We start from the raw sequence: 27,386 nt of genomic DNA, 5'->3' as shown, positions 1-27,386 counted from the left end.
AGAATACCTGATTAAACCGGCACTGCTGTCAGACCGCAGCACTCATTTAGAGCCTGAAGCTCTGCATTTCCAATAGCAACAGCCTGAATGAGAGCGAGGAGGCGAACAGAGACACGGATCAGGATTAGAGGAGGAAGATCAGATCGAGATGATCGCTGAGTCTGACCTTCACTGAAGATCTCCTGCTTTCTAAACTTCACATACTGTACTGCCACGAGACCAGAGCCGCTGGAATCGCTTTACACAAATTTCACACAGTAGCTCCGTTACAAAACCTAGTGAGCTGAGTAAATACAGAGCATGCTGTGCACAGCATCAAGGCTGCTCACAAACGCCTTGTGCAGAAAAAATAAATCAAAGATAGCAGATGAGTCAGGGAAAACATCAGTTTTTAATAAGTAATGCTAGTTAATGCAATTAAAAAAAATAACAATACTATAATGTCTAAACAAAATAACCAAATCCATTTAAATAAACAAAAAAAAAAAAATAAAAAAAAAAAAATAATAAAATTAACAACATAATAACAATTATGTAACAAATTAAATAAAAAAAAAACTATAATCAAGTTAACAACATAATAATGTACAGTGTGGCAAACATATACTCTTATTATTTTTCTTATCAATACTTTATTTTCAGATTTGCTAAAGATACTAAAGATGCTAAAGATACTTCTAATAACATGAAATAAAAAAAATGTTTCAAAAGATTAACTTGAAGTGAGCGTCAAAGGATGGCAAATTATTTAAATCATGTGCTGCGTTTTTTTTAATTAGAGATATTAAAATGCTGGCTATAATAAGATAAAATAAACCAGTTTTATGCAATAACCGATAAATGGCCAATATTAAAATATACTTATTTGTCTAAATAAATGTTTATTATTTATGTAATTTTGTCTAAATAAATAAAATAACACTAAAAACTAAAAGTGAACATATAGGCATCACAAACTTGTAATATACAGTATGATAAACAGATATTCTTTTTTTCTTCTAGATACTATTTTTTTTTTTTTTACAATTTGCTAAAATTACTTTCAATTGCATTATGAAATGATTAAAAAAAAAAAATCAAAAATGTTTTGAAAGATTAATTACATGAGCATAAGATGATGTCAAAGGTCATAGAAATGTGCAATTTTCTAATGTGGTACCAAAAGAAATCTAATACAGCTATTATTGGGCAATAACATTATATATATTAAGTACAAAAAATTAAGTACTTGTAATTAGAGTATATATTACATTTTAAAATGAGTGCAATCAGACTACAGTTACTTTTTTATGGATAACATTATATATTATTCACACAATGGCAGCAAATTATTCATAATTTATTGATTCTCGCTAATTCTCCTTTTTCTCTTTTGAGTTTTCCTTTCTAAAAAATTATTCTGTGTGTCATTCCATTTAGCTCTAATTATATTCATAAATGTCATGTAAACAAATTTGCAAAAACCATGCATCTGAATTTGGCTAAAAAACTATGCAAGTTACTAAACACCGGTGATGCATAAAGGTAATAGGGCTTCATCTGACAGGTTGAGGACCCCTGGTCTGATCCATTCATTAAAAAACATTGCACACACTGTCTAAACCAACAGACTTTAGTCTTTTGCTTGTCAAATTGCATTTTCTGGTCCAAATGAACGCACTTTGGTTTTTGCAGCACTACGCCATTTAAATATCCGAGCTGAAGATCGAACGTCCAAATTACAAGCGGTGAAAGTTGCATATGAAAGGCACATCAAAAGAGAGATTGCTATTGTGATATTCCTTTATGGTGAGATCCCTGGAGATTCTCACCTCACATAGAGGTTCAGACCAGCGTTTGAGGACAATGCGGCAAGCAGCTCCTATTAGCATTGAGAGAGAGAGACAGAAATGGAGAGAGGCGGCGAGACGCACATACTGATGAGGATGATGCAGAGAGTGTTAGCGTGACCCAGGTGCATACAGATGCAGACCAAGCGCTTGTGCACAGAGGTGCAGAAACATCCACTCACATCCATTCACACACTTTGATTTTCAGCACTGAATGGTGAATCATTGTTAGCTCTTCATACAGAAGGCTGCTGGAGAATAATAGATGATGTCCGGGCCGAAAGGGCAAGTTTATCTCTTACTCACTCAGACACACACTCACCAAAAAAAAACAAAAAAAACCCTGAACTCTGTGTGAACTGACACTAAACGTCTCTGCGGATAAAAGACAGCAGGTGACTGACTTGTCCTGCTGTCTCACCTGTAGCTGGTTGCAGCAAACCCTGCTGTGTGTCTCACGTGTCTCGTTCTATAAAGAACCGCTGTCACCGTCTGACAGCATTCATCAGTACAGATTCTGCTCTTATATACTAACAGTGTGATGTGTGTCTTACTCTTACAGATAGAGTTTAGAAAGGTCACAGGGTTGAGCTCAATTCTGAGTTTTCCTTTCAAATCATGAAATGTGAACTGAAGTGCTGGACTGGGGCTGGAACAACATGAAAAGGAATTTACAGAATTGCAATTCAAAAAGAACTCAACAAGAAGGGATTTTTTTGCAAAGCATATTTATATGATCAACTTTAATCACTGTACTTCATTTTTTTGATCATCTTTGACAAGATTGGGCTGGTTTCACACACAGTTAGCCAAATCAGATCAGATTATTATTCTGGTAAATTTTCACTTGATGTTCTATGATGTATCATCTGATTAAATACTAATAAAAAAGTAAAGTAAATAAATATACATATTATTTACATGTATTGAAAATTTCAGGGAAAGCAATTTTATTGTTATTTAATTACTGACTTTATTTTAAATAAATGATACACACACAAACTAAATAAATAAATAAATAAACATATAATTTTACATTTATAAAATTATTAAATTACTATTTATTACTAAATTACTTTTAAATTTAATATTAAATAACATTTTTGCATTGTACACACACACACACACACACTCATATATAAATATATATATATTTACAGTTGTGTACTCTCACTAAAAACAATTGTAAAAAAACAAGCTGATAATATATTTTTATTTATATTTTTTATTTATATTTATAATTGCTTATATATATATACACATATATACACACATATATATATATATATATACACAATATATATACATATATACACACACACACACACACACATAACATATACACATAAGATTCCAGATATATATAGTATGCATTTCTAAGGACATAGTTTGGACAACTTTAAAGGTGATTTTCTTAGTATTTTGATTTTTTTGCACCCTCAGATTCCAGATTTTCAAATAGTTGTATCTCAACCAAATATTGTCCAATCCTAATAAACCATACATCAATGGAAAGCTTATTTATTTAGACAATTTCGAAAAATTTACACTTAAGACTGGTTTTGTGGTCCAGGGTCACATATATAAATATATTACTTAAATATTAATAATAATTATTATATAAGCCATTATCTATTCAGTTCGGCGTGACAAACAATCCTGCTGCAATCCTGAGAACCATAAAGGACCTGCTTTAGTCAAATAGTCATTATCATCTTGACAATATTCCAATAATCAGATTTATTTCTATATCTTTTTGTGTGAGGGTTTGCATGTGTGCGGGTGAGAAACACCCGTAAAGGCCGTCACGATGAAGGTCCTTGAGGAAGTTCTGCACAGACTAATAAGAGAGCAGAGCGTTCAAACTTCAAACAGAGTAAAATAGTTCATTAGAGCCACTTATTTCTCTCTTGATGCTGGAGAGACGCTTAGTAAGCGTTCAAACTTCAAACAGAGTAAAATAGTTCATTAGAGCCACTTATTTCTCTCTCTTGTCCGATGATGAATCTCTAACAGGCTCAGACTGTCCTGAGTGACCAAAGAAATGGGACACGTCCTGGAATGATGCCCTGCCATACAATACTAGTGCTATCAAGAAGATCAGAACTAGTATGCTCCACTTTTCTGCCCTTGAGAGAAGCACTTAACCTCCAGAACTGCTTTAATGTGGCGGTCCGTCACCTTTGACACTCTGGCATACAGAATCAAAGCATATCAGCAGCAGATTATTACTAAAGAGATGGAAACTTTCTTTCTCTCACTATGTTTAGAATGGAATACTAGCATACTACTTAGTGAATACTGAACAGAACACACTACAGTATATACTGCATGCTATTCCCTAAAAATACAAAGTGAAACAGAAGTCATTATTTCACGATAAACGCTTCAAATGCTTTACATGACCTCATTACCATCTAGTTCTGAATACTCAGACAGTATTTCTCTCATTTCATTTATTCTTGCAAATCATTTAATCAAATAAGCAGTAAAAGTACATGTAAATTTACAAAATGTAAAAAATTGTAATTAAAAAAATTCTGGCAAAACAAATAAAGCTAAAAAAAACCACACAGCCACTTGATTCTAAATACAATAGAAACAGTTATATTGTGAAAAATTACAATTCCAAATAATTCTATGTGAATTAAATGTATTTTTTTAACATACTTTTTTAAAGGATTCTTTAATGAATATAAAGTTCAAAAGAACATTACCAAGAAAGCATTTTGTGACATTATAAATGTCTTAACTGTCATTTTTAATCAATTTAAAAGTAAATAAATATATAAATTATAATGTAATTATACACACACAAATATGGGTCATTGGGTAAATTCAGGGAACATTTTTCTATTTTCTTGAGAAATAACATATTTTATCCATTAAGTGTACATACTATTATCTCACACATATTATATATGTATATAAAAATAAATAAGTATATATAGACTTTTGCCATATGCTGCATATCTATATGAGTCTTGCTATCTCTATCTTTAAGTAAAAGCATCAGCCCTCTTCACCTAATAATGAATGAACCATAATCTCACTTTTCACATTAAAACAAAACCACTTCACTTTCTGTCAAACAAAACGAACTATCCTGACGAGGTCAAACGCTAGAATGTGCCGCCTGCAAACTGACGCATGAATTCACCGTTCTGTCGGCACATTTCCAGAACAACAAGCCAAATATCCATTTAAATGCAGAGGACACGCAGCAGCTGAAGCGCTGAATAATTTGTTTATGGTGACTTTCCACAAAAAACACAAGATTCTGCTTAAAGAAATGCTTTTCACATAAACTCTGTGCCTTTGAGGAGTGACTGCATGTTTAAGACCTTGATTCTCAAGGTTTGTTTATTTGAATACGGTCTCAGAGCTGCTGTGAATTCAACACTACAGCACTAGTATTTAGTGATGTTTGCTAATGCATCCTTTTGCCAACACTGCAAAAAAATATTTTCTTCCTCAATGTTTTTGTCTTGTTTTCCAGCACAAATATCTAAACATTTTGAATCAAAATGCAATTACTTGATGAACAACATGAAATAAGATAACAATTGTTGTTTTCTGAAAAATGTATCAAAGTTAAGTGACAAAATGTCTTCCAATGCAGTCAGAAAAATTAAGTTATCTACCAGCATTACACAAATTATAAAATTTTATTAATGTAATATTATTATTAATATTAGATATTTTACCTGTCATATTCACTATTCACTTGTAAAACAACTGATTTTAGTTTTCATTCTTTTTGCTAATTAATTAATTTATACAAAATTGTGTAAATAATGTAGATTTTATTTATACAAAATAGCAATTTTAATATTCAACATTTATTTTGTTTCTGCCATAAACTTTATTAAAGTTCATTTTAACTTAATAGCTTTTGCATTTTTCTAATCTCATTTTTAAAATATTTCTAATAACAATATGAAGCATATATGCAACTATCATCTAATGCTCACTTCAAATAAATCTTTTAAAACATTTTTATTTTAATTATATTTTTAATTTAATAATGCTATTAGTAGTAACATTTAGCAAATCTCTAAATGATAATATCCATGAGATGTTGTGATGCTTAAATTCATTTCTAATACGACCAATTTTAGTTTAGTTTTTTTTTTTTTTTTTTGATAAAATAGCATATTTTAATATTGGCCAATTATTAGTTATCGCCATAAAACACTTAATTTGAATATCTCTAAAAAATGTATATGAAGCACAAGATCATCTAACACTCACTTCAAGTTCTTTTAATATTTTAAAACATTTATTTTATTTTCAGTTTTAATTTAACAATCTTTAGAAAATCCCCCCAAAATAAAAGTGTCTGAATATCGGGGAAAATGTTTGTCATTCTGTTCATTATTACGCTGTGATGTCTCAATTTATTTGTAAAATGACTTATTTTAGTGTTTAGTTTTATTTATTTTAGACAAAACTGTGTAAACTAACATTTTATTTAGCAAGAAAACAAGAAAACTTAGTAGCTCTAATAAAAATACACAGCTCATGATTATTGGGGGAAAGTGAGGAAGTGAATGAATTATGATGCAGATATTCTGGCAGGATTAAAATGGCTTGAAACGGATCGCAGATTCAAACTCCACCGGCTCAAACTGTCAGCAATTCCAGCCGCAGGGATTAGCTGGAAACGGAATGCTGGGAAAAAGCACGAGAGAAAAAGAGAGAGAGAGAGAGAGAGAGAGAGAGCAATTTCTGTCTTCCCTGCAGGTTGCATCCTTCCAGAAAGTGGTTTTCTCCTTCATATATTCCTGAAGCCCTTGCCCTGGCTGTATTTTACCCCTCATCGTCCCTGTTGGGCTGTTTTCGGTGCTGATTAAATTAAAAAACAACAGCTCCACTGAGGACAATAACACAGAGCTACAAAAAATGCTTTTGGAGACCCTCAGGAGAGCACTTCAGCGGTTATAGAGTGGGCTGATTACAGAGTGAATAAACGTTCAAGCCTTCCGCTTCCCTCTGTAAACAAAAATAGAAAATATTTAGCTGAACTCAGATCGGCCTCGCGCTAATTAGCATACTGTAAATAGAAAGCATTACTGTAAGACATCCTGCAGCTGGCCTGAAATGAACAGACCTGTCATGATGAATCACATTATTCATCAAATATCTCACAGAACTGCCCAATTCAACACTGACCTCTGAAATCAATCAAAGCAGGATAGAGTTTCATGAAGCTAAGAGGAGATTTTCAGGACATGCTTTCCCTCAGATCTAGTATTCAAAAAAGCTCAGAACTGTTTATAAGACCAGCCCGCAGATCTGATCTGGAACAGACTTCATCATTTAGTTAAGAATGGTTCATTAAAGCAATAGTTCACCAAAAAAATTAAAAATAGCTAAACATTCATTCGCTCACAACTGGATTGCTTGTGGATTATTGTGATGTTTTTATCAGCTGTTTGGACTCTCATTCTGACGGCACCCATTCACTGCAGAGCATCCATTGCTGAGAGTGTGTGTGAACTAAAATATCATCAACAAACAAACTCATCTACATCTTGGATGACCTGAGGATGAGTAAAATATCAGCAAATTTTCATTTTTGGGTGAACTATTCCTTTTGCAATAATGTTTTTGCTTAATTAGTTAAATATAGTTAATGCAAATTCTATTATCATTTTTTGCATCTGAATGGGTATGAAATTTTGTGAGTAATAATGCAAATTTCGGTCTGTTTCTCTCACAAATTTTTTTTTAAATATAGTGCATCAGACAAACTGTTGTTCAAAATTTTGCGGTAAGTATGATTTTGCTGTTGTTGTTGTTGTTTTTCACAGAAATTAAAACTGGTCACTAATTATTCTATTTCAAATAAATTGTGTTCTTTCGAACTTGCTATTCATCGAAGAATCCTGAAAAATAAAATGTATCATGGTTTCTATAAAAATATGATGCAGCACAACTGTTTTCAACACTGATAATAATCAGACATATTTCTTGAGCAGCAAATCAGCATATTAGAATGATTTCTGAAGATCATCTGACACTGAATACTGGAGTAATGATGCTGAAAATACAGCTGTGCATCACAGGATGTTTTTACTTTATGTTTAAACAAATAAATGCCACCTCATGAGCAGAAGAGACTCAAAAACAAAACAAAAAAAAATCTTACTGACCTCAAACTTCTGAACAGTAGTGTGCAGTATGTGGCATCATGCATTACTATTTATATTAGCAATACTATTCATAAAATAACATGTAGATTTGGAACATTAAATAGTGTCAAAACTTCTTAATCAGAATAATTGAGTGTATTTGTATGGAGCTTCAAAGACTCCCGCACATGATCATGGGCTGTATGTTGCATCTGGAGCGCCGTCAGAGGGGCTTTGAGGTCTTTTCACCCAGATGAAGGTCAGTCCGGAGGAGAGACGCTAAATGCTGGTCTCAGTCAGAGTTCTTCTGGCTCTGTGTGGAACTTTTCTATTGTCAGTCTGATCTAGAGACCGAACTGTGCTCGGTCGCTCTGTATCGCTCTCTCTGTCTCTCTGTTTTCCTCCTCGGGGAAATTGCTGACAGAACAACATGATATCTGGACTATATGAGCTCCACTTCACGAAGAAAGAGACTCGGTATCTCTTCTATATACTTCTATTCAAATTCAGGAGATGCACCACGATTCAATCCGCAGTTTAAATTCTCCCAGATGAGGCTTTGATTTTCCACTCAATGTGCTGATATATCCACCTTAATTTAATTGCTTTTCTGTAGCTGCTGAATTGAACAAGGCTTTGAGAGAACTCATCTATGTAGAAATATCATTTTATGACTAACAAATCAAGTGGGTGACTGATGTGAGAAGTTTCATGATTGAGAAATAAAAATAAGAATATCAAACCATAACCAGATCCTCAATCAACAACCAACCAGTTCCTCATCCAACCGCTCTCAGTCCACAGCAGACTGCATCGTAACTAGATAAAGAAATGTGTTATATTACATAAAAAAATTGTCCACATTACTCACATTATAGAGAGAAAAATACTTCACTCAAGAAATACTTTTATAAAATGATGGTTGACCAGAGGCCAATGAAACAATGTATATATGTGTTTATATATTTACTATATTTTAAAAGTATATGTCTTTATGTTTACTAGAGCAATCAAGTCAACTGACCTAAATGCTATTATTATTATTATTAAAAAGAATAATGAATGCTGCCAGAAATGTAATTTACTATGCTTACTCTTGGAAAAAATCATAAATAATTTACCTAAATAATGCAGAAAAATGTATGTAATGCAATTCTTGTTACATAGAAATTATTTAATTAATTATTACCTAGAAATAAAAAATGTGAAAATTAAATAAACTGGAAAATAAAATAAAAATAAAGAAATCTGATTATTAACATACAGTAAATGCATAAAAAACAATGAATTAATGCCTCAGTAAGTGAATAAATGCAGTATATCTTATATTATTTATATTCAAAATGACAAAATTCATAATTAAATAAAATTTAATGTTATGTTCAGTGAAAAAAAAAACTTCTCATTAACCAGAACAATTAAGTGTGATGTTAATGGTTATCAATATATAAATAATAAAAGGTAATTTAAAACAATTATTGTTAACAAATGCAAAAAATAAAATGAATTAATGCCTCACTAAATACAGATAAATACAGGACAAATTCACACAAAAAAATAAATAAAAATAAATAAATAAAATAAAATAAAATAAAATAAAATAAAATAAAATGAATTACTGCCTCGGTATGTTGATTTATATTAACTAAAATGAATTACTGCCTCGGTATGTTGATTTATATTAACTAAACTTATGTTTACTTCAGCATATCTTGTATCGTGAATATTTAAAAAGGCAAATTCACTATAATTAAGCTGCAAATTAAAGGACAATGCTCTAACTTGATTCCTTTTAATGTGGACTATGCACATCTCAACACATGTCATGTGCTTGCTTTGACATCAGTTTCTACCTGCATACCTGCGTTATGAGCGTTAGAGTGTTTCCAGCTCAAAAGATCAAAAATAAAATAACTCTGGTTTTCATGATAAGACTCTTTAAATTACAACCACACTTGATCTGTCCACCAGCAATCTAATGCTGGCACCAAACAAACTCACAGAAAGAAGCGAAACGGTGCTGCTGCTTCAGGGAAGCTACATTACAGAGAAGAAGAAAGGCGTAGCGTGGCTCCTCTGAGAGTGTGGGTCAATCCCACTGTACATTTGCAGTGCTCGAGTGTCTGAGTGTGCAGTCGAGCAGAACGGACCCCTTTCCTGAGAGCAGATAAAGAGGCGCTTTCGCCAAAGAGCCCATGCCGTGTTCATCAGTCACAGCATGAGAGAGCAGGCAGACGGATCCATCAACATTTCAGCTTTGCTGCCAATCCTGAAGGTGCTTCTGGGTTTTTGATTGACCTGCTCTGTTGGCAATTGCCATATTCTGTGGTAAAGACACGATCACTGTAAATTGGATTTTATTCAGGGATTAAATTAAACCACGTCCAACCAGAACCGAATGTACGGGCAGAGTATGAGCGCACATTTAACCACACACAAAATACGAGTTTTATAAAGCACCAAGCTGAACACCAGCGGCATGTCAATCATACTTAAAGGAACAGTTCACTCAAAAAGAAAATTTGCTGATAATTTCCTCACCCTCAGGCCATCAAAGATGTAGAGGAGTTTGTTTCTTCATCAGATTTGGAGAAATGTAACATTGCATCAGAGTCTCAGCAATGGATGCTCTGCAGTGAATGGGTGCCGTCAGAATGAGAGTCCAAACAGCTGATAAATACATCACAATAATCCACAAGTAATCCACAGCACTCCATCATTAAGACATATGCTGAATTTCATATGATGCAATGCTGAATTTCTAAAAAACTCATCCGATGAAGAAACAAACTCATCTACATCATGCCCCCAAAAACTAGCCACCAACTACGTTCACAATAACTAAGAAAAATAGCCTTATTAAAAAAAATATCAATACACAATAAATAACAAACCATTATATACAAACAAGTTTTGTTCCCCACATGAGCGTGCTTCACAACGCATGCTGAATGTTCCCTTCACGCTCTACACGTCAAAACCCTTTGAGCTAAAACAACTTCTGTTCCAACTTCCCCCCAGCTGAACTCCAACAAACCTATAGCTTTATCATTAGAAGACGTAATTATGCGACACGAAATATGTCACCATCTTGCCTTCGCTTTCATGCTGCGTACTAAAATTAGCAAGATTTAAGTCGTACTTAGTTTCAGCAGCCGTTCAACCAACTTTAATGGTGGACGATTATTTATTAGTCACAGCAGGGCACCAGATTTAGATTTTAAAGGAATATTTCACTAGTTAACAATTTTAAACGTCCCTTTATAACGACATGTGAAAGTTTTGTATAGCAGGGTTCTTTCATCTCAACCATTAATTGCTTTTATTCCTCACATAATTGTGTTGTTCTTCACTTCTTTGAGGAATAAATAAAACTCTGCCAAAGGACGGTGAATTCATGGTGCGACTTTGAACCTTGGAAGAAAAGAAACGTATAACGGCTTAATCTCAGGATACAGTGCAGCGCATGAAGCTTTTCCGTCAAATTCCCTTTAAACCCCAGGCCACGACCGACCCCGTCAGCGGAGAGAGAAGTAAAGCTAAATGAGCTTTTACACATTTTAATTACTCTGGAAATCAGTACAAAAGCCTGCCGGCTCTCTGAACTGGGATTAAACACAGTGGTATTGAGGAAGAACGCTGATTATGCACTGCAGCTTTTCTCTTAGCTGTTCCTCGATTTCTAGATCCATTATCTTACTGTACTAATGCTAAAGTGGCCTATATACTGTATCTTTCTTAAGCAAACCATTAGCATTACTCTACTGATAGCGACTGATAGGCCAGCGATCTATGAATACACCAGCCTGAAACTAATGCTAATGTGCCACAATTTTAGATTTAGTCTTTTGAAAAAGGTATTAATGTGATATTAAATACATAAATCATGTGCAGGCGTTCTTTTAAAGCAAGATGAACTCAAAAAAGGACCCCAAGAACCCGTGTTTTTCATGCACTGGTCAACTTTTGTGTTCTTTTGCTTCCATAACACATCTCTTTTTCAGATTTGTAGAAAGAAAATATCATAAATACAAGTGTTTGTGTGTTTATTTTATCTATTTGTGTTTGTATTTCAATTACAATTCATATTTTAAAGAGTATATTTTTTTCTCCGCTTCAGCAGCACTTACAAACACCAAACTTAGCAGTTTTATTCCTCTCTATATTCTGCAGGTTTTTACTGAAGGGTTTGTTCATATATTATTCAGACTGATTTATATAACATTTTATTTCTAAAAACTTGGTGAAAATCTATTCGGTGACACTTTACTTAAAGTCTTTATGTATAATGAATTATAAAGATATTCATAATGTACATGGTAATGCATTATATCTTTCGTAAATAATTGTAACCAAAGTTAAAATGCATTAAATTATTTGAAAGTTAGTTCATCATGTGTTTTAATGTGTTATACTTTTTAAATAGAGCACAATGAATAGATACATATTCTGTGGTTCCAATTATTCATGAGACAATGCATTGAAAGGTGCATTAAAAGGCATAATTCATGCATTAAAGCTATTTTTATAATGCATTTTACTTAAAGTATATTTTTTTTAGTTGTTGATAGTATTTTCTGATTTATGGAGTGATAAATTAAGGAATATTAAATCCTCTATAAAAACCTTTAACTTTAATATGTCAGTAAAATGAAACAAGAATTGTGAGTCTGGCTTTAACCAGCATTTAGATTTGTGTTCTGCAAATCTATTCAAAATGGTGCACATTTAATTTCATAATGCATCATTTGCATATTTAAACATAACTTTTTAGAAAACTTGCCATAATGGAAGTATGCTGATATCTGTTTGTGTGTTCACCTGCAGTGCCTTGCTTTAATGCGCATGGTCTTATTGTGCATGGTTCTTAATTTTAAAAAAAGGACTGACCTTCATTAAAATATCATATTAGACAAATAGCTCTTAAAATAAGTAGGTAATGCAGTCTTTTTGCATTCTTGTCTGTCACAAGTACATTCACATCTTTTTGCATTCTTGTCACAAGTTAATGCATTCATTTTAATGTAAGGTTAATGCAATAAAGGCATAAAAAAATGAATGAATGAACTAAAATAGCAGCATTAGCATTGGGACAGGACGACCTGACTCCAATTTGCAGTCAAAAAGTCTCTCAAAAGTGTGTGCTACTGTTTCAGATCCCCCATAATCCACTGCAAACTCACATTCAGCTCTGACTCCATATTGGTATGAGAAACACACTATGATCCAAACAATTCCTGATGAAAAAAGTCAAGTCTGTCTCCACTTTTAAATCATTAAATAGTGTATTGCATGCACTGCAAACGTCATTTCATGTTGATTTTGAGGAGCAGATCTGTGTGTTGAGCTGTTATTTGGTTTTTAATAACGGTCAAATCATAAGGGGTTTGATTTTTCCAGATGTGTGTTTGTGTGTGGCATTCAATGACAGAGAATGAATATTTCATGAGTCCTGGTCAAACCTCACTGCTGTGGAAATGTTCGCCTGAGGTTTTCATCAAAGGTAATGTACGAGAGGTCAAAGGTGAAGATGGAGGACAGCTTGTGAGGTTGTGAGGACATGACTGCAAACCATTTGCCTTGTCAAACGATTTCAAAGCCACTAGCCAACACTTGATAATAGACTGATACAGCAGCTCGACGCATCTTGCAGGATGTGTAAGTTATCTAAAAAACACCTACAATAGCAACCATAACGCAATGCATTACACACTACTCAGAGTACCTTAACAACCGCTTAGGTGTTGTTGTTATTCTTAACAAAAAACTAAAACTTACTTTATTTATTAAAATAAATATATTTAAAAAATAGTTTTAAAAAGTACATTAATTGAAATTTAACAGAAAATAAATAAAAATAAATAAATAAATAAGTAAAAATAAATTTAGATGAAAACTTAAATTAGAAATGTTGTCTTGATAAACATAATGAAATAAATTAAGTTTAAGTACAAAAATTATTAAATATAAAATATAAATAAAAATTAAACTAAACAGAAATATACAACACTATAATAATAATAAATAAAAATGAATGTAAAAAATTAAATAATTTACGAACATAAAAATAAAATTACTAAAATTTAAAACTAAAAACAACTAAAATAAAAACTAATTTATATAAACTATGTCAAGACTGCATTTCATTTATATATAAATCTCATTGGATAAATATTTTTGCAAAATTACTGCAAGTTACTTAATATAAAACTATTCATTTATTTATCATAAAACTAAAAAAGACACATTCAGAATGTCACACTAGCATCTGTGCAGAGACTCAAGTGAATCTCTGTTGTTTTTAACTAGTTGAATCATTTTAATAAACAGATTCATTAGAATGAATCAATTTCTATATATGAGAGAAACAAGAGTTTAGAAAAGGGCAAATAACAGGAAATAAAAGCAATAAAGCAATGTTTTGTCAATGGGAAAAGCTGCGGTGTTTCGAAAAAAAGCTGAGTTGTCACACAAATGTTGTGCATTTACATTTATTGTAATGCTGCATTATGACTGCTAAATGGGGCCATAATATAACATGTCAATCAATAATGATAAAGCAAACCATACAGCATACAGTATGCATCATCCTTCAGCACTAATTACTAAACCCTAAAAAATAAAAAAAAAATAAAAAAACCAAGTAATTTCTTTTTAATTTACACTGTACATACACAACACCCAGATCTTCTCAAATCTCTTCTGTGTGTGCAAACAGAATGAGATCTACAGGCAACACACATTCATTCACACAAACTTATAACAAGACCCAGTAATTATTTCTTCTCCGTGATCCTACATGAATTGCTTTTGGAATAGTATCACATGACATTTCCTCCCACGTTAATATAGCCTTTACATTGTGCTACTGACTAGCATTCTTCTACAGCAGGATCCTTCATTGTGCTCTTTATCTCACAGCACTGTTCCTTCCAGGACAATGAGACACAAAGAACGCTGTTAAATCCCAGATTGCCTTTTTATAGCGTAGTCTGTTGGATTCTCCCGAACGTTTAGCTTTTCGGCGCTGTCAGGCATGAATTTACTTGTGTTAAACTGCATCCACATTCTGACTGTATGCACCCACAGCGAGCCGCTATCTGACGAATGAATGCATTTAAATGTAAATATTAGAGGAAGAAGCACTTCGTAGAGGGATTTAAGTGCTTGAATTTCATCTGAGCAGTTCTGGCGACGTTTCGACTGTACTGGAACACGGCTGTTCAAGCAAACCAAAGGCCCAGCTGCTGTTCTGTCTGCTCCACTTTTTAGAGCTTGTCTATCTAGGAAGCAGAAATTTTCCAATTAGAATATGCGCTCTGAAATGTAGCACATTACAGCACCTCTATATTCAGTGCCGATTGGACAGGGAACCTTAACATTTTTGCACTATAGCATGTGGAATTTCTGTATGCATAGAATGGCTGTATCCCATAATGCAATAGTCTCAGCTTCACCTTTGATTTCATTCGTGACTAATGAACTGGAAGTCATTTTAGTCTCGGTCTCTTTTTGACTCATTATGTGAACAGACCAATGAGGTCTATAATGTCTGAAGAGAGCCATCTATTAGCATTCCCATTTATCGCAAATGTGTTCTCCGGAAGTATACAGCATGCCAAGCTAGCAAAATCATGTTCTAAGAAAGTTTTGCTAACGTTCCTATTAAGTTGATGTTAATTCTGAATGTTCTCTGAGGATTTTCATATGAACATTACAGAAATGTGTTTTCTAGGTTATGCACATATTAAGGGAACATTCCATTTTAGAATTTTGCAAACATTATGGAACCGTTACTTTTGAATGTTCTCTGAACATTCTGAAACATTTAAAAAATGGTAGACGAATGTCCGAATATAACGTTTCAGAAAAACGCTCCATGAACAACATATACTGTACATAATGTTTTTGTTCCAACATTTTGAGAACATTATTAAAGACCAGATACTGTAACTTCTGGAAGAACGTTTGTTCATAACTTTGAGTCAACTATGCCAAAATTTTCTGTTCGCTGTTAGCCTGGTGCATACTTCCGTCTGTGTGCATGCATTTACTATAATGCAATGAAATGCTTGCAATTTACATGCTTGAAAAGAAATGTACTAAGAATACAAATCTACTTGGAAAAACAGGATTTTTGCCCAATAATATTGTAATTCCTACATCTTCCAGCAGGGCTGTTTATGCACTAAACCTGGACACCTTGGATCTGCCAAAAGCTACAACACGTTTAAATAAAAATAAATAAATCACACTTAAAATGCAAAATAAGTATTTTTGTAGACCAACTAGGAAGTTTGCATCACCCTGATTCCCTTGACAAAAAACCATATGATTTTTCCATTGGCATTTGGATTATTGCAGAAAATAGGCTCTGTGACCAGCAAAAGTTCAGGGCTGCGTTTCCCGAAACCTTAATAACACATCATTCTTAAGTTATACCTTAAGCTGTGCCTTGTCATTAATACGTGTTTCCCAAAATGTTCTTAGTTAAGTATACCTTTTGTAAGTCATACTTTCGTAAGGCTGGTCTCTATCACCACTTTTAGATCTTGTTGGTTTGATTTTGTAGAGACAAACTTGACGTTTCGCGTGTTGCGCTTTTGTAGAGTAACTCATCCAGTAACAATAAACTAGTGATTTACACCAATAATTACACCAATTTCTTTTGTTAAAAGCTGTTTAATTATTAAGCAATATCTCATGAAAGTTTTTTCCCCCCTTGTATTTATGTGGTGACATCTGAGAGGTGCTCTGGACGTATATTTTAATTTCTTAGTTATCTTCCCTGACGTGATGTACATTTCAAAGCAAAAGTAAAAGTTTCACACAAAAATTTTCACACAAAACAGTTAAGATCTAACAGTAAATATTTAAAAGCAAACACTTACAACACTTCTTTTATAAAGAGCACCGCTTTCTCACATAACGCACTGAAGCAGCCCCTCCATACAGTGAATAATTAATTCTCGAGCCATCGAAATCAACCAATTCAGCACCAGCGCCATGGACAGCGCCTGTCGCACGTAAGAAGTATACCTTAAGTGAAGAAATACCTTTAGAGTCTTTGTAGCATGCTAAAAGACAATGTTATCGGGAAACACACCCCAGGATAATCACACTCAAAAATAAATTAAAATTAACAAAAAATAAAACAACTCAAAAATAAATACAATAAGCAAAATATAGGCTATGAACGGACGTCACCACCATTAACCTCATGACAACTCTTCCCGCCTTTATAGTTAGCAAGGGTGTGATTATAAACACAGCGAGTCTGTAAAAGCAACTTGCGGGGAGATGATTTTACATGTCCGACCTCTGTAGTCCTATGTAGACATGTTAGCAACCACCTTATCAAGACAACTAAGAGCTTTGGAAAAAAAATCACAAGGGAGTATTACTGATGTATTTTATGTTGTAGAATAAAAAAAAATCTTGAACTTGTGTTCACCACAGACTGTATTTCAAGCATTTAAACAAAAACTCAGTGACTTCAAGACAATGGAACCAGAAGTGCTTAAAACGCTAACTTGTTCTGGGATTTAGCCAACAAACGTACGTCATCCCTGCAGGTTTTAATAAGTACGATAGTATTTCAGACCTGAACATTGGCATTTACGTCTCCCAACTGAACTTTGAAAGTTTGCATGTTTTAATGCAGCAGGGCCAAACAAATGAGCTTTAACTTTAGCCCTGCTGGTGCACACATCTTCATAATGCGATAAAGGCCCTTCCAGGGGGCCGACGTTCAAGAAAGCATTTGTCGTCTTTATTGCTGAAGGCACAATTACACAATTAGGAACACCCCAACAGACTGCTGCCGTTTTCAACTGTGCAGTTGTAAATAGAACAAACATCTGGTATTACCACACTCTGCGCCGCTTCTGCTCAGAAACTAATTAATTACCCGGGGAAACAGAGTCATTAGTAGCTGTGGGGGGACAAAACGTCCCCTGAGGTGGGTGCGTCTTTTTTTTACATGCAAATAATTCGGTGAATGTACTCTGTCGCCGTCTGATTGGACAAGTTCACAGGCGCGGGTCACTTACAGGAAGTTATCGCGTGGGTCCTTCTGTCTGGAAACGAACACAGCGATGCAAACGCTGTCAAACATGACAATCAAGAGAGAAATGCAAATCTCATATTGTAAATGTGCCATCGGCTCCCTTCATTTCTCTGATGGATTCAATTAAACTTCAACAATCTGCTCTCCATTTGTTTCTCCTCACATCCCTTTCTGTCGCTCTTTCTCATTCTGCGAGACACTAAAGTAATGAGGAAGCTGAATTAGAACGGGAAGGGTGACGTGGGACCGTGGCTCGGTGAATGGAAACGGTGGCTAATCTCCACCAGCATTAACACAAGCTGCTCCAAGTTAAACATCAGGTGGATTGCCGTGCGAAAATAATAGTAAATTAAGTGTCGTGTCTGTCAGATGGTTTAAATCGCTCTTATTACCTGACCAGCTATGAAAGTGATGGCTTATTTTAGAAGAGGACAGTCTGTGCTCAAGAGAACCAACGTGAGGGATCAGAGCTGACAGAAAATGTCCTAAAGCACAAGAGCTTTACAAAGGGCAGTGATCATGGAGACAAATAGTCCAGGAATATCACGAGAACTTGAGTGAACTGACCTGAGATCAAAGCCACGAAGGTCTAAAAAACTGAACGCTAGCATTTCCATTCATATTAATAAATTGTTCAAAATCCTCTTGAAGTACGCACTTTGAAATCTGCCACCCCACTGACCAATTTTTCTGGAAAATAATTCGAATCTGACAATAAAAATGCATTGTTGAGAAAACGAAACACAGATGAGTCACATCAGAGTCGCTTTTTATTATTAGTGCACTGAGGAATAATGTAAAATAGTGGTAGGCTAAATAAAATGAAACGTTTACAAACATAACATTATAACATATTTTAATTTCCCACACTCCACAAAAAATCATTTAAATTTAATGATACTCAGAACAGAACAGGAATTAAAAATATACATATCAAACAAACAAACTATAGTGGAAATCATTATAATCAACATTTAGGCTAATATAAACGCCAAGCCTAAACAAATTTATTTAAAGCGAAACTGAATAAACTTGGGCTCTCGGCACGAATCCAAATGTGTTTTACATGCATTATTATAAGTGACTTTAGAAATATAAATTCCACCACGTTTAAATTATAAAAAAAGTTAATTATTTTCTGGACAATTTTGCCAATGGACCAATCAGAATCAAGTATGCCAGAAGGTCTTTGTATATAGAATTAAATCAATGCCAACCTGGAAGTTAGCATCAGCCTGGTTCCCTCGGCAAAAACCTATTAGGATTTTTCATTAGCTTTTGGATTAGTGCAGAAAAAAAACCTTTTGCCCACCAATATTCAAAAATGAACACAACTTTGAAGCCTAAATACAAAAACAAACAAAAAAATGAAAAATAAATACAATAAAAAGTAAAAAAAATATAAAAATCTAACAAAAATAACAATATAGTACATCTACCAAAACTATATATCAATATCTGCCATGGACCATCACAATACAGTACATCTAGTGAACATGACAGTAGATCCAACACATCCAACCCATAAACAAACAATCAAACACCACCCACCAAAGACATACCTCTTCCTCCACATCTCTAACTCCTCAACTTTAAACAAATAAACAGAAAAAAAATAAATAAATATAACTGTCATTTTCTCTACAAAAAGCCCCCGGTATAAAAGTGGCCTCTCTAAAAATACATCCACACTTAAGGACAACAAATACACATTACGGAGGTAAACAGCTGCTTTCAGTCACTTTATGAGCTTTTTATGGGCTTAAGATTCAAAAATAGCCATGTTGGCCAGTATAAAAAAAAATTCTATCATCAAATCTTTAACACAAACAACAATATAAAATAAACAATAAAACATATTCCTGAAATAAAAAAAGTTCACTAAAAAAAACATAAAAACTAAAGACATAAAAATGTGTTATATATAATTAACTATTACAATATTCAGTCTTTAAAAAAGTAGCCAGCTTAGCACTCAACGGTTTATGTTATTATTATAATAACTTTGCATTTATTGAGCTTAGTGTGAATACCCCGTGGACAATATGTCTTAAAACAAGCATGAAGGTGAAAGTAACCACTCAGAGGCTCCTCGGCTATTAATATACTACTATGCCAAAGGTTACTTCTAATAGATTATGTTTGTCTCTACAAAGGTTATAAACTGAGATTTTGCCTGAGTCTTCTTGCCACCTTTGGTAAATCTTCTAATTAGCCGCATCAGTTCCTGGTCTTGGCATGATGTCACTTTGAGTATTGCGATGACTAGCTAGTCTAGTCTAGTGTAGCCTGACTTTGGACAATCAGCAACGGCCAACAGCTGCCCACAAAAATCCCACAGAAAACAATCAGCCACTCTTTGTTTTAGATTAGAGCTTGCAATTTCAGTGCACTTTGTGTTTTTAAATAAATGTTATTTTAAATAATTATTTTACATATTTTAAATAAATATTACTATAATATAAATATAATAAATCATATAAATATAATTGGATTAAAATCTAAGTTATTCTAATTAACGATTATTATTATTATTATTAATAAATTATATATTTAAATATATATTTATTTTTATACAATTGTAAATAAATATACATTATTTATTTTTATATACAATTGTATTATTATATTTATAAATTATAAATTTTTATATTATTAACCTATATATAATATTATATATATATATGTATATATTATATAATTTTATATATATATATATATATATATATATATATATATATATAAACATAATTATACATGCATGTTTATAATTTATATAATTTATTTTTATATTTACTTACATATATATATATATATACTGGAAAAACACAATCCCCCCACCAGAGCACTGGCCAACACAAAAGACCCTCTGTTACTCCACCATTTCATGCTCCATTTCTCTGATGTAAATAATCAATCACTCCTGACACTTATGAGGTCATTCATTTCACCTGATAATTACAGCAGGTACAGTCTACAACATCCTCAGTGAAGTCCATTTACAGCTGTGTTCCTCTCAGGTCCTTTGAGAGCAGTAAACAAAGGACATATGTCACATGTGACTATTGTCATGATAAACTCGATACGAGGATTGGTTATGATGTCATAAAGCTGGGTCTATCTCAGATAGACTATCTGATTGGACAGCAGATTGATGGTTCTTTCCTCAACGCAACATGCACATCAGCAGAGCTGTAACTGTGAGAGTTTTACTGGATGTTATATTTGCATGCTAAACAACAACAATAAAGATCCACAAAAAAAATAACATCATATTAAGAAGATTCATTAATAACAAAAAAAACACTCAAGAAGAAAAAGCTAATAGAATTGAGGCTTCTTGCTTCGGTTCTCTGCTCTGCTGCATGATCTGCACAAAACAAACTTTGAGCGTATCTCAGTTGTCTTGCAAGTGTCAAAACAACCTCACCTCCAGAGAAACGAATGATGTTATGCATCCAGTTCACACACACTCAGAGTTTCACACTGCTTTATTTGCTTGCATTGATTTTTCCACCTTTTGCATCAAATGCAAAGCTAGTTTTCTGCTTTTCTTTATATAATCAGAATGACAATAAGGCCTGAAAATAGTGAATGCTGACACTTCCAGCTACGCAAGTTTGATTTAACACATCAGGATTTGAAACATCAGCAAACAACTCAAAGTGCAATGCAAGTATAAAGTGCATCGTTAGTGACCTGTACAGTGAATGGGTGCCATCAGAATGAAAGTCCAAACAGCTGATAAAAACACATAAGAACCACTCCAGTCCATCAGTGAACATCCTGTGAAGCCAAAAGCTGAATGTTTATCAGAAACAAATCCAAATATTCTGACTCATATTTTAGCCGGAAGCAACAGTTTTAAGTTAACATGTCTTAATGATTTGTTTCTTACAAACACGCAGCATTTGGCTTCACAATACATTAACTGATAGACTGGAGTGCTGGGGATTATTGTGATGTTTTTGGACTCTCATTCTGACGGCACCCATTCACTGCAGAGGATCTTTTCCATTTTCCATCATTTCTCCAAATCTGATGAAGAAACAAACTCCTGAGGGTGAGGACATTTTCAGCAAATTTTCATTTGTGGGCGAACTTTTCTATTAAACAAACAGTAAAATCATTTTATACTTTCAATCTTTGGTAAATGATTGGAGCAGTTTTGACATTCTAGACCATTTTTCTTGGGTTTAAGGAGAATTTCTGTCAATGGTCACTATTAACTAGATGAAAACCAATTAGGTTTTGCTACAGGCAACAGTAAACCATGATTTTTTTATGGCTCAGTAATGCAGCTACATTTAAACAAAGCTTTACTGACAGCAATGCCGTCTTCTAAAACATTCATTTAACACTGATGTGCTGCTCATTTCAAAGCATTGAATGCAGGGTCCAAAATAAACACTTGCCAAGTGGAAAATACGAGGAAAAACTGGCCTTGGCAAATACATTAAGCAGCAACTCGCCAATTGGCAACATCGTATACGGCTTAAACTGAACTGTAAGATGATAGTTTGACCTTCACTGAATCAAATACAAGACATGTAAACCATAAGAAAACACTTAACCCACACATCTTCTAACCAAAATATTTGGTTTATTATCAAAGGTTTCAAAGGTTTATTAAGGTTCGAAAGTATAGGCTCAGCAAGTTTTTTTTTTTTTTGAAATAAACTAATAATTTTATTCAGCAAAGATGCATTAATAAACTGATTAAATGTGACAGTAAAGACATTTATAATGTTACAAAAGATTTTGTATAAATGCTTATGAACTTTAATTCATAAAAAAGCTTGAAAAATACATCAAGGTTCCATGCATCAACTGTTTTCAACGTGGTTAATAATTATAAATGTTTCTTGAGCAGAAAATCAGCATATTATAATGACATCATTGCTATAATAATTATAATAATATTTCATATTAACATGTTTTACAAGCCTATATTTTTTAATCAAATATGCAGCCTTGGTGAGGGAATAACTACAAGGAACTCCATGGTCAATAGCACAAAAACATATTTTTGAATACAACATAATGCACAATAATGTCATATATTAATGCCTAGTACATTTCTCCATCCACATGCCATTGGCAGGTGTGTAAATGGTTCATTTTGGATGCTGATTGCACTGTTTGAGACGTATCCTGCACCACAGCTAAAGGATAAATCCCTGTTGACATCACACATATAAAGTGTTTCATTAAAAGCGCCTGCTGTCTAATGATTGTGTGGCGGAGAGATACCGGGTGGTCCGCCTGCGGCTGTGTTCGCTCAGATCCGCGGCCACCTTCATCTAAACTGTGCTGATGACCAACCACACTTCCTCTAATTGAGACGAACGGCGATGTTTGTTTTAATGCTGATTTATTCTCGCAAGACCTTCGTGGAGCTCAGCGACCCCCTTTAGATTTGCCACAACACCCAAAAGCACAATCAATCAAACCCCCCGCTGCTACAACGGGCTTTTAATTAAAGAATTAAGGTCCCATCCAACCATGGACATTCACTCCATCAGAAACCTGCGGAGAGAACCAATCACAGCCGCGCACCACGCCAGCGCGGAACAGAACATCTGGGGGGAGAAAAGCCCTAAATATGTATTAAATCAAGCAGCTGTGGGACGCCCGGATCAATCGCTGACTGGTTTTTGCTTACAGTTTAGCGACAGAAAGAGAATCTATCAGCGGTTTGTGTCTCTTGAGCTTAAACCAGCAGTGAAAGACGCCCTGAAGGCAAGTTAAAACACAGCTCTGAAAATTCAGTTTTAAACAAGCCAAAAATGCTCTGTCTGTGAGTTTGAGAGAATATATAATGATGGCTTAAAGGGATAGTTTATACAAAAATGAAAGTTTTGTCATTATTTACTCACCCTAATGTCATTACACACCAGTATCTTGTTGTTGTTGGAAAACAAAAGGAGAATTGTTTAAGAATCCCTAAACAGATTTTTCAAACATAATAGACTGAAATTTAAGTAGTTCTTCAGTAAAAATCACCATTTTGTGACCCAATGTGGTGATCAAGTGTCAATGTTGTTTACACATCTCTCTTCTGTTTTAAAAACAAACCATAGTCCTTTCTCAATACCAAGTACACAAAGGTTGGTATTGCATTACTGGTAGTTCGGACTTGGCAAGTTCGACTCGGGAGTGCAAACGAAAATAGCCACAAAAAAATGTCGTTCAGGCAACGAGTACATATTTTGATTACCTTCACTGTATGTATACTTTACAAAACAAAATATAAAACACAATCCCCCAGCCCCCTTTTTTCTTTTTCATTTTAAAAATATAAAACATATGTGGTTCAGGCAATATATGCATATATATACTCTGATTATCTTCACTGTGTGTATAATAAAATATGACCTAAAGCACAACACTGCCTCTTTTTGTTTAATGTCAGTTTTAATGAATAATAATAGCCATTATAAAAGTATAAGAGGCTCATATAATAGCTAACAATTCAGTCAAACATGCTACAGCATTAGTGCTGTACTACAGTAAAGTTAAATAAATATATAAAGTTATGAAACAGGTTTGTGCTCAGCCAAAACGATATGACCAGGAACAAATAGTAGATTCACGAGACCAAAGACTGCCGGTAAGATTTACTCAAAACAAATTATATCTCATGTTTAACCACTACAGAGACATCAGAGCCAGCGGCACATGTCAGGACTAGCTGAGGTAAGGCTGCTCTCAGTGGGATTCATGAGCACTGAGCGCCCGCTGATCGCCTGGAGCTCACATCTCCGAAAACAGCGAAGCAAATTTTCAAACAGGTGCTATCTATATAAATAAACCACAGATTTGAGTTTTAAACAACTACATTCTCGCCTGAAAAACTACATTTCATGACATGATAACAGTACTATTTTGAAAATTATGCATGTTTTCTCCTCTGCCATTAACGATCGCTGGTTGGTGAAAAATGCATTCTGGGATACCTGGATGCATCAAGTTTGCATAAAGCACCTCTTGATGCATCCTCAATAAAAGGGGCGAATTTCTGGAGCTTAACATGCATGGTCACTACGGATGGACATTATGGCATAAAATCATAAATCATAATCAATCTTTTGTTGTCCACAGAAAAAAGTACTGAAAATGATGACAGTATTTCCATTTTTGGGTGAACTACGCCTTTAAGTACCTTGACAAGTGATATCATGCACTGAATCACTGCCTTTTCAAAGGAAGTGTTTAGTTTGATACCATGACAACAGTCTCTCTTACAGCAACTCCTCAGACAATTAACTTAAAGAGTTAATGATGCGTTTCAGACAGACTGCAGACAAATACTGAACACTTCCAGCCAGATATTCTTCAGATGCATATACAAAATAGCTTATGTTCATTCAAGTAAAACATTTATATGACTGAAAGAACCTGGAAACATAAGTCAAGTAATTTCTAAGGGTTAGTTTACATAGAAACAGCTGCTCATGTTTATTTTATTTTTTACAGTTATGCAACATTTATATGTTGAATGTGCACTAATTGTAATATGTATCAAATAAATGGTATTAACGCTGAGAAAATATATATTAAAAAACACCCCTATTAAAGATGCCCAAGCAATTGTGTATTAAAGTTAATAGTGTGTGTCAAAATCACAAATATCTTCACATAAACTGACAGTTTACTTTGATACCATGTCAACAAACATCTCAGCATCTCTTACAGTAACAACACAGGCATTAAAGAGTTAACCGTGATGCATTTCAGACAAACTACAGACAAATAAGACGCCAAGTTTGCATTTACGAAAATATATACCTATAGTGCTAGAATCCCTGAGATGTGCGCCAATTAAAGTCAATTAATGGAATGAAACAACTTTGACATATAAAGAACAGACAGCCTTGTAAAAAAATGTCATTTAAGATGCCCATAAACGTGAATGCTAAAAAAATAAACGCATACTATATAAATAACTTTTGCACCGAGACCGAATGGAGCTCCAGCTTTGGCCCCTGGCTCACAGACAACTGCAAAATGCGTCAGACCCGATGCAGCAGAAATTTACATGCATGTTTGACAGCAGCTCTCCCGCGCATGCATGCGTGTGTCACTCATTTTGGCGCATGTTAAGCATGTCAGTATTGGTGTCAGGTTCACTCACCGCACAGATCGAGTCCAAAATCCGCGTCTATCCGCTCCGTCCTCGTTCGTTTCGCACGGAAGGGCCCCCGGAAAGACTCTCCGCCGTCTCCCTCCGGTAACACATCCTCTAGTGAAGCTGAGGAGAGAATCCGCTACTGTGTGTCCGCTCCTCCGCCAGCGCCGATAATGATGATGACAAACGGCGAGCGCACATCACATCACTGAATGAGGAAGACGGGTTTCCGTGACGAGCTGCTGCTGCGGGAGAAGGACGCGAGCGGATCCCACAGCAACCACTGGATGAACGCGAGCGAGAAGGTTTGAGTGCGGAGAAGCGCTTCAGTCTCAGTCCACACCACACGGTAAACACGGGGGTGTAGCGATGACTGGACATCCCAGAGGAAAGAAAAAATAGCAATGAGATCTCTTAAACCTCTCAATCCACTCTCATAGACAGCGATGAGATTGAATAAAGAACCATTACAGTCTCCTGCTTCTCAGAATTTTCTCCTCAAAAGGCGCAGTGATCTCGGGTTTCCTCTAAATATGTTCAGATTTGCATTGCTTTGACAGTCTGCATTGAAAAAAATAAGAGTCTTCAATACAAACTCAAGTATTTCTCAACATCTCAATCCAAGATTAAATAAAGCAAAGCAATTAGAGTCTCTTGCTTCTCTAATTCTTTCCTAAAAGACCCCATGATCTCGTTTCTCTCAACCATGTCTCAAACTGTGTTCAAATCTGCATTGCATTGAAAATCTACATTGATCTGAATCTGCCTTCTTCCATGATGTAAGCTAAAATATTTCTCAGCTAAACATCCCAACAATGTCTGTTTAACTTTGCACTGCGTCGAAAATCCGCACTGAAAAGTCAGATTCTTCCTTATGAACTCAAATACACTCATCTAATACTTCTAATACCAAATTATTCGAAAACCACATATGAGATCTTTTTAACATCTCACCTCCAAATCCTCCATAGGAAAGTCTCAAATATTTCTCTAATTCCTGAGATCAAAAGTAACACATGATTGTGAAATTCACAAATACCTTTAATATCTCAAATGTGTCTGCAAGACAGCAACAAGACTTTTCTTTTTTCTAAAGATTCTGCAAAAAAAAAAAAAATTATGCAAAGAAGTTTCAAACTAAACTTGATCACCAAAATAAATAAGCAGCACTGCAGAAAAAAAAAAAAAAAAAAAAAAAAAAAAAAAAAAAATAATATATA

At 34.2% G+C, this 27,386-nt stretch overlaps 1 protein-coding gene across 1 annotated transcript in view; it reads right to left on the bottom strand.

Moving 5' to 3' along the window:
• LOC109045534 (disks large-associated protein 4-like) overlaps nucleotides 1–26,843 on the bottom strand; it is a 128,158-nt gene extending 101,315 nt beyond the window's left edge. The window contains exon 1 of the mRNA XM_042713621.1: nucleotides 26,173–26,843. The gene's annotated coding sequence lies outside the window, so the exon portion shown is untranslated. The remainder of the gene's footprint in view (nucleotides 1–26,172) is intronic.
• Nucleotides 26,844–27,386: the final 543 nt, after the last annotated feature.

This window comes from Cyprinus carpio, chromosome A23 (assembly GCF_018340385.1).
Source record: "Cyprinus carpio isolate SPL01 chromosome A23, ASM1834038v1, whole genome shotgun sequence".
Taxonomy (NCBI): Eukaryota; Metazoa; Chordata; class Actinopteri; order Cypriniformes; family Cyprinidae; genus Cyprinus; species Cyprinus carpio.
Note: the sequence above shows the minus strand (reverse complement) of the source record. Positions and strands in the feature narration are given on the sequence as shown.